Source organism: Phragmites australis, chromosome 2, assembly GCF_958298935.1.
Source record: "Phragmites australis chromosome 2, lpPhrAust1.1, whole genome shotgun sequence".
Classification (NCBI taxonomy): Eukaryota; Viridiplantae; Streptophyta; class Magnoliopsida; order Poales; family Poaceae; genus Phragmites; species Phragmites australis.
Genome location: NC_084922.1, coordinates 19,186,386 through 19,194,850, shown reverse-complemented (window position 1 = coordinate 19,194,850; position 8,465 = coordinate 19,186,386). Strand labels below are relative to the sequence as shown.

The following is an 8,465-nucleotide window of genomic DNA, read 5'->3' as shown; positions in this document are numbered from 1 at the left end:
GATGCGGCTTATGTGTGTCCAGGATGTTCAACACACATAAGGACGTCACAGGTGAAGTAACAAAAGCAATACTTTTATTAAATAAACGTTAAACTCTTACAGCAATTGACATATATTGTCTTCTATGCTATGCAACGGAACAGAAGCACTGGTGCCCAACAACACCGCAGGCAACTGACCGGGAGACACGCGCCTAGAACGTCACAACCTCGTCTTGATAGTCTTCAATATCTTCACTCACTGAGCAGCAGCATACATGTTGCATGGTGTAGGGAAAATAGCAAGTGTGAGCACATAGAGTACTCAGCAAGTGGGGGAAAGTAATGATATGCAGGCTTATATCAAGAATAGGCTAACAAATGGTATATTTGCGTAAATGCGAGTAATGAAAACACATTTGGACTCAAAAGCATTAAGCAATTATTAAGTGAATGTAACCCATACAATCCAACATCTAGCATACAAGGCTCCCCACCTTGCACACCATAACCGTCTAGTACTCCCTATACTATAACCAAAACCACAACCATCTAGTACTCCCTGTACCAGAACCATAACCACAACCATTTAGTACTCCCTGTACCAGAACCATAACCACAACCAAACTCATAACCACAACCCATAACCATAACCCACTAATCATGTGAGGATCCAAGTCTCTCATATCCGTGAGCACGACTGTTATAACAGTTTTACACTCTGCAGAGGTTGTCCAGCTTTCCCCACGAGTCAGTAAATTCCATGTTGCCGTGTTCGCGAAACACTTAACACACGCCAGTGGTGTGCCGCCAAGAATCACTGCATGACATTTGCCACTAACCAGAGACTAATCCAGTATATGTCTACCCACTAGGTTTCACCGCTAGGCTTTACGCAAGTAAAGCTCCTACCCAGAAGCCCCCTTTTGTGCTAACCCAACACACACTGGACAGACTCTAATCAGTATGTCACGCCTTACCTATATCAACCTCGTGGTTGATACGTTACTTCTTGGGTTGTCGCTCCACGAACCGGTCCTTACTTAGGTTACTTGAGCAAACACTAAACCAACATCATAATCATGACAACCATCAAAACTATTTTGCTCAAGGTCTAAGGTTCCATGTTGCTAAACCATTAACAAATTAACCATCAATATTGTATATATTCATTAGTCAAGATTATGACACTTCTCAACATCCCAAAAGCATGGCTAAGCAATCTACCCACAAAGGACACCTAACCATAAACCATATAGGTTCCAAGGGATGATAAGGGAAAATCTAGGGAAAACCCTAACATAGGTGACTACCCATCATATTGACACTATATGCAATTTTGTAAAACAAAATATTTAAAAACATAGGTTCAATATGATCAAGGACACTTGCCTTTTACCCAATGTTGCTCAGTGTTATCGAAATCTTAGTCTTGAAGTCCCTCGAACTGCTCCGGAACGTTATTGACTAATCGCGAGAACTACCGACAAACAACACAAAGGAAAACACTAAGAACAACATACCAAAATCATCAAAACACTTTTAAAAATACTATGGTTGGATAGGGATGATTTTAGGAACATTTAGACATAAGAATTTCCTAAATCGGAGTTAAGATGAAAAGAGAACAGCTTTCGAGAGACGAATTGGATTCGAGTTCGAGTCTGTTACGATTTTCTTTTTCGCAGCTCTATATTCTGAGGATGATATCTCTATCGTTCGGACTCCAAATTGGACGTTTCTTGATTCTAAATTATAGTACTCGAAAATATCTACAACTTTGGTAGTCATTGGAACTTCTGAAAACGACATCTTGATTTCCAAAAATGCACCACAAGATAAACTGTTTGAACTCGGTCTTCTCTGCGCAGCACTGATTTCGGGGGCCATAACTCCTACCTCCATTATCCAAAAGGTGACTTCCATAGGTTCAAATCGAAGCTCTTGATGAGACCTACAACTTTGGTATTGTCAAGATTTGCATTTGAGGCCGTTTTGAACTCTAAAACATCATGAGAAAATAAGTCTATCCAAGACTCCGCAAAAATTTGCAGATTTCGTGGATCCTTGTGTTGGGCCTTCTAGAAGACTTGGCTAAGGGTTTGGACTTGAGCAAGATTGAGCTCAAAGACGCTTTAAGTATATCTAGGGTTTAGAAAAGAAACTTTTGCAGAGAAATTTGAATTTGAATTGAGTTTGGAGTGAATTTGAGAGAAACAAAAAATTGAGGTTGAACAAGAATAGGAGTAGATAAGGAATTTGAATTTGGATTTGGGTAGAATTTGAGAAAGAGAAGAGATTGACTTTAAACAAGGATTTGGATAAGATTATAAATTGAACTAGAGAAGGATCAAGTATGATCAAGGATTGAATAGATGATGAATTCAAGGACTTTGAATTCCAATCATTAAGATCCTTAACTTATTCACTACTGAGTTTTGTAAAAACCTTTTCAAAATCTTTTTCACTCAAAACACCAAAGAGAAAGAAAAGGAAAAAGAACTCTAATGCATTTACCTGGATCCTAACAAAACTCAACATGCAATGCACATAAAATAATAACCTATATTGACTGATTGATTAAGAAAATAGGTTTTAAACCTATACTACTGTTGAAGCTCTTCAATAATCTTGGAAATTTTTTTAAAAATTTGAGAAATCTGAAAATCAGGGTGTTACAGTGTCCTTGATCATATTAAACCTATATTTTTAAATATTTTATTTTACAAAATTGCATGCAGTATCAATATGATGGGTAGTCATCTATGTTAGATTTTTCCCTTATCATCCCTTGGACCTAGATGGTTTATGGTTAAGTGTCTTTTATGGGTAGATTGTTTAGCCATGTTTTGGGATATTGGGAAGTGTCATATACTTGACTAATAAACAAATGCAACAATAGTGGTTAACTGGTTAATGATCTAGCAATATGGAACCTTAGGCCTTGAGAAAAGTGGTTTTGATGGTTGTCATGGTGATGATGTTGGTTTAGTGTTTGCTCAAGTAACATAAGTAAGGATCGGTTCGTGGAGTAAGGATCGGTTCGTGGAGCGACAACCCGAGAAGTTCCTTACAAACATGAGACTGATATGGGAAGGCTTAGTCGATTAACTAGGGTTCTTCCAGTGTTGTGTGGGCCAGATGGGAGGCGTGGATGAAGGAAGGTAATTCTCAGAAACCACATAGCACAAGAGGGGGCTTCTAGGTGGTAGCACCTAGTAGTGAAACCTGGAGTGTTGGTGACACATACTGGGAGGATTCTTTGTAAAGGCTTCGTAGTGATCTCCTGGCAATACATCACTGGCATGTGTATAGTGCTTGGCCGGCATTGCAACATGGATACTTTAGTCGTCTGCTTGCAGGTGATGAAATCACGACTCGTGGGAAAGTTGTACAACCTCTGCATAGTATAAAACTATTATAACAGCTGTGCTCACGGTCATGAGAGACTTAGATCCTCACATGATTAGTTGGTGGTGGAATGGTTATGGTATGGTTATGAGTTTAGTTGTAGTTATGGTTTTAGTACAGGAAGTACTAGGAGGTTGTGGTTTGCAAGGCGAGGAGCCTTGTAGGTTGGTTGGTTGTTTATATGGGATACATTCACTTAATAACTGTTTAGTGCTTTTGAGTTCAAATATCTTTTCTTTACTTGCATTTACACAAAAATACCGTGTGATAGCCTATTCTCGTTGAAAGCCTGCATATCATTATTTTTTCACACTTGCTGAGTACTCCATGTGCTCACCCTTGCTATCTCCCACAATACATATGCTGCTCGGTGGAAGACTTTCAAGACTTTCAAGATGACGGCTTGATGTTCTAGGAGTGTGTCTTCCGGTCGGTGCCTGTGGAGTGCTTGATCACCGATGCTTTCGTTCCACTGCCGTCGTTTAATAGTTATAGATTGGTTAGTAGAGTTGTTTAGGTGAAGACTTTGTGTAAGAGTATAACGATTGTAAGTTAAAATATTGTTTTTGTTACTTCATCTGTGACGTCCTTATGTGTGTTGAACGTCCTGAGCACATATAAGCCGCATCTGGTTTTGACCGTTAAAACTGGGTGTGACACTTTCTAACGGATCTAGTCCCACTCTTAGATTCCTTGAAAATCAATCATAGTCGAAATAAGGTATTGCATCACCGTTTTGGGCCATGTCAGGACTTGTAAGCTTGTCAGGGTCCAAGCCCAGGTCGTGTCCTCCCTACAGCCGCATAACTCTAGGTTAAACTCATCATGTCTCCCTCATATATATTTAGTAGCCATCATACTTTAGACTTGAATTTTGCTTAGATTATTCTATTTTAGACAGTTTCACTGAATATCAGTTTATGGAACCCCAATTTGAGTTCTTCATCGGTAATTAGCAATATTCAGATTGTATCTACCGTGTTTTTCTTGTGTTCTCGATTTGCATGCATGAAAGCCTTCTTGGTGAGGTCAATCGCGTTTGGCACAGTTGATAAACACGGAGTAGTGATGTAGTGGTTGTTAGGGTTCTCGATCTATCATGATCAGAGCCTTTGGATCGTCAACGTCAAACTCCACCAATCAACGTATCTCACACCTTTTGGAAGATCGGGTATACTTTCATCATCATATGGGTAAAGATGTACTTCCCTGCAAGGTGTAAAAGCTATTCGAATAGCCACACTCTTGGTCATAAGCATACTTAATATCCATTGGACATCAATCATAAAGTTACATTCAGTTTTTTGTATGGCTGGATGTGGGATGTTAGGAGATGGTTCTTATATGTGTTATGTTGAGAAGAGTATGTTTGCGTGTTGGCTATGTTTATGTACATGTTATCATGTGAGGATAGCATATTTTGTTAATTTATGTTAGTTGCTCACACCATATGTTGATTAAATGGCTTTTCACATCAATTTAACTTGTGACCTATCCTTGCTGCTTTCATCCAAATGTATAATACCTCGAGTTGGAAATATACTAGAAATGCAGCGCAGCGTTGCTGCGCTCTCGTTTGATAAAATAATGGGCATGAACAATTGAACATATAAAGTCTAATAAACTACTAGTTCATATAGATAATATTTCACAAAATGTTGATCGTGCGTTGCGTTCTGGACATATAGAACCAAGAATATAATTTGATCAAAGCTTGCAGTGATCAATGTATCAGCCACTCACAATGTGATATAGTTAGTATGAAACACGATATTGGTTACAAAAAATTTAGTTTTAGAAATGCATCAGTAATCTCCCAAGCTCGATACTCTATAGGACCTGGGAAATCCGATGCTTTAAACTTTTGCATGAACTCTAAGGGCAAAAATATAGATTGTGCAAGTCTGCCAAGTTGTTTCAAGGAAAACAAAAGGTGAAAAACTGATAATAAACTTAAGTTCAACCTTTTTTTATACACGAAAAAATTATTCTCTAAAATTCTAGTTACTTGGATGCAAGGCTATGAAACCAACAGTGAGTCAACAATGCTGGTCAATAGTACTCTCCGCCGGGAGTATCAGTGATAAAAATAGAACCTGTAACAAGTATATCAGTTGTATATGTGCAGAGCTAATGAAGAGAAAGACATGCAATTTAAAAGGTTAAATCATGCACCGCACCCCATATGGATCAAATCTTCTAATATAATCATAGGTGGAAATAATAATAAGTATAATCTTAGGCAGGCAGTGCTGTTATCTTGTACCTTTGATTTAATCACTTCCTGTTGCTAGTTCCCTTTGAACAATTTGTAGTACTGCTCTGCATGACAAAAGTTCCATAGAATGAGCTAATAAAATTAGTAAATTCTTAAGAAAAATATTAGTTGACCTAACCTAATAATGTGAAAAAACGATTGAGGTACATGAACATATAATTTGGTCACTCTAAGATATAAATTATAATTTGGATAGGATTTTTGAAGTGGGGTAACAAAAACTCATAATGATTTGTACAGTCGGTCAAGATTTCTAACAGTTTCAGGTACAATATATAGTTTTTCAAGTGCGGTAATAGAATTCAGAAATTCTGAAAGGGAAAAATAAAAATCAAATGAGGAAGGTCATCAGAAAGAAATACATAGTTCAGACTGATATGCTTGGACAGAAAACATTCAGTTCAGACTTGATCATCAGAAAGAAATACATTATTCATATCGATAAGCCTGGACAAAAAGCATTCAGTTCAGACTACTAAGCCTGAGACTTGTGAATGCGTTGTTGTCATGTTAAAAATGGAACTTGCAATATTGTACTTTTTACCACAAAGAGGTTAATTAACCAGACAGTACATAAAGCGGCATTCTTTTAGTGATTTATACAATTGACAAGGTTGGTATAATCCAGAGTAGCAACCTATATTATTCTTTAGGCTCTTTTTTTTGTTATAAACAACGCGATTTATACTTGCGATCTAAAGGTGGAGCTCTCCAATTGATATTTATCAAATCCAAGTTGAATATTTCTAAATTACTGAGTAATAATCATCGAGCCTGGCAAAAAATAGAATGAAATCAACCATGCAACAATTACAAAGAAATCAGGCCAGGATAAAATAGACGGAAAAGCAACCATCAAACCAGGCAAAAAATGAAACGAAATCTACCCGCTGAGATCCAATCGAGTGAAGAAAAAATAGAAGCAAGTCAACAGAAAAGGAAAGCAATCAAAATTGGCTGGATCTCAGCCCCCTATACTGCTCCAGATGAGATAATTTTCCAAAAAAATGAAACGAAATCTACTTGCTGAGTTCCAATCAAGTGAAGTAAAAATAGAAGGAAATCAACGGAAAAGGAAAGCAATCAAATTGGGTGCATCCCAACCATTTATACAGCGTGTGTAAGTGATAGTGCTATTTTCACAAACTTGGTGGCGTTGTCTAAATCTCAGCGGTGGGACGGGACGAGAATGTATGGAGCTCTCGACGGGGTTCAGTAGGGAGATGAGCATGGTGGTGTGACTCCTGGTGCCGATCTGACCAAATTTTTCTGACCAGGAGTGTATATCGGGTAGGAACGAACACTCTAGATACTTGACGTGGGAGAAGGGTCTACAGTACTTCTTCCGCATCCAACCATTCAACGTTCGGGTACACCAGCCAATCAGAATGCTCGGTGACTACCGAGCTTTAGATATGTAACAAGATATACTCTATGAGTAAGTGTTGCGAGTACTTTTATACTTATAGTGTTATTGTTGGGTTTTTCGTACGTGAAGGATAGCTAGTGTGAGGCTACTTTGCAGCCGATAAGGGACAAGATTAGTGTTTATCCACTTATTCTAATCCGGTGGTGCCTTTGAGCAAATGACACCATCATCTTTGTTATTTTGGTTTTCTTTGTTGTGCATAAATGTTAATTCTCTACAAGTTTAACTTGTTGTAATATGATTCATCTAGCTTGTGTTAATGTCTATTTGAGAGCCTGATGTTGTAATGTGATCTATCAACTTTAAATTTTTAGTTTGTAGCATTTCAATTGTGGACTTGTAATATCATCTAAGACATGTAATTTAATTTAAATATTTACACTTTATTAGGTCTTGAGATGATTTTCTTGTTGTAAAGGTATGTATTTGATCTTAGGCATTTGAGAACATACTGAGACTATTAGAATTGCACTCATTTTAATCGAGTAGCGGCTGCAATGTAAGGTTTTAGATGTGGTTTAGCACGTGGTGTGTCGAATGAAGTGCATGTGCTAGCTCTCATCTTTATAGCCGGTCGGCCCATTCGATTAAGACGAGTGCGATTTGGACACTTCTAACAAAAATCGATCCTTACATTTGAGCAAATCTACCACAACCCAACCGTATCACTTGTACCAGTCTCATCCAAACTATTTGCTTAAATCATAATTATATGTTTCTACAAAAATTATGCCATCATCTTTCATCATAATTGCATCGGACCATTATCTTATTCAGTTGAGTCATTATCATGATCACCATCCCAAAGCAAGGTTAAGCATTATCTACCTTTCCATAATCAAATCATAATTGTGGCCACTAGGATGATAAAGCAAATCTAGGGTAAATCGTAACTTGGGATTCCCAGTAATATTATTAACATGCATATTTGTAAAAGATAATATTTTAAAAACTAGAATCAATATAATTGAGGACACAACTTACCTTCACAATATTCAGTTGGGTCTTCAAAGTCTTGATCCTGAAGTCCTTCTAGCTCCTTCAGAATGTTGACATCCAGTCGTGAACATAAGCGAAAAGACAACAAATAAATACCAATATCTAAAAAGAATGTAAATAGCACACAACAACAACATCACAAAATAGGTTAGGTTTTTCTGGAAATTTTAGCCAAAAAACAAATCAAATAGGAGCTACGATTGACAAGTTACGGCTTCTGGAAGATTAAAATAGGATAAAAAGATTAACTACATGTGAAACTATGTGATTAGTAATTTTTCTAGAATTTTCTAGAGTAACCTATTATTTTCTAGAATTTTCTATGATTTTTTTAGTATTTATTTGAATTTTACCTCTGTGGCCATGATGA

At 37.3% G+C, this 8,465-nt stretch overlaps 1 long non-coding RNA gene across 1 annotated transcript; it reads right to left on the bottom strand.

Annotated features, from left to right (window-relative positions):
* Window positions 1-4,069: 4,069 nt before the first annotated feature.
* LOC133909921 (uncharacterized) lies at window positions 4,070-7,050 on the bottom strand. Its single transcript, XR_009908462.1, has 3 exons — window positions 6,772-7,050; window positions 5,656-5,711; window positions 4,070-5,485 (listed from the first exon to the last, which is right to left on the bottom strand). It is a non-coding gene; the product is annotated as an uncharacterized LOC133909921 (long non-coding RNA).
* Window positions 7,051-8,465: the final 1,415 nt, after the last annotated feature.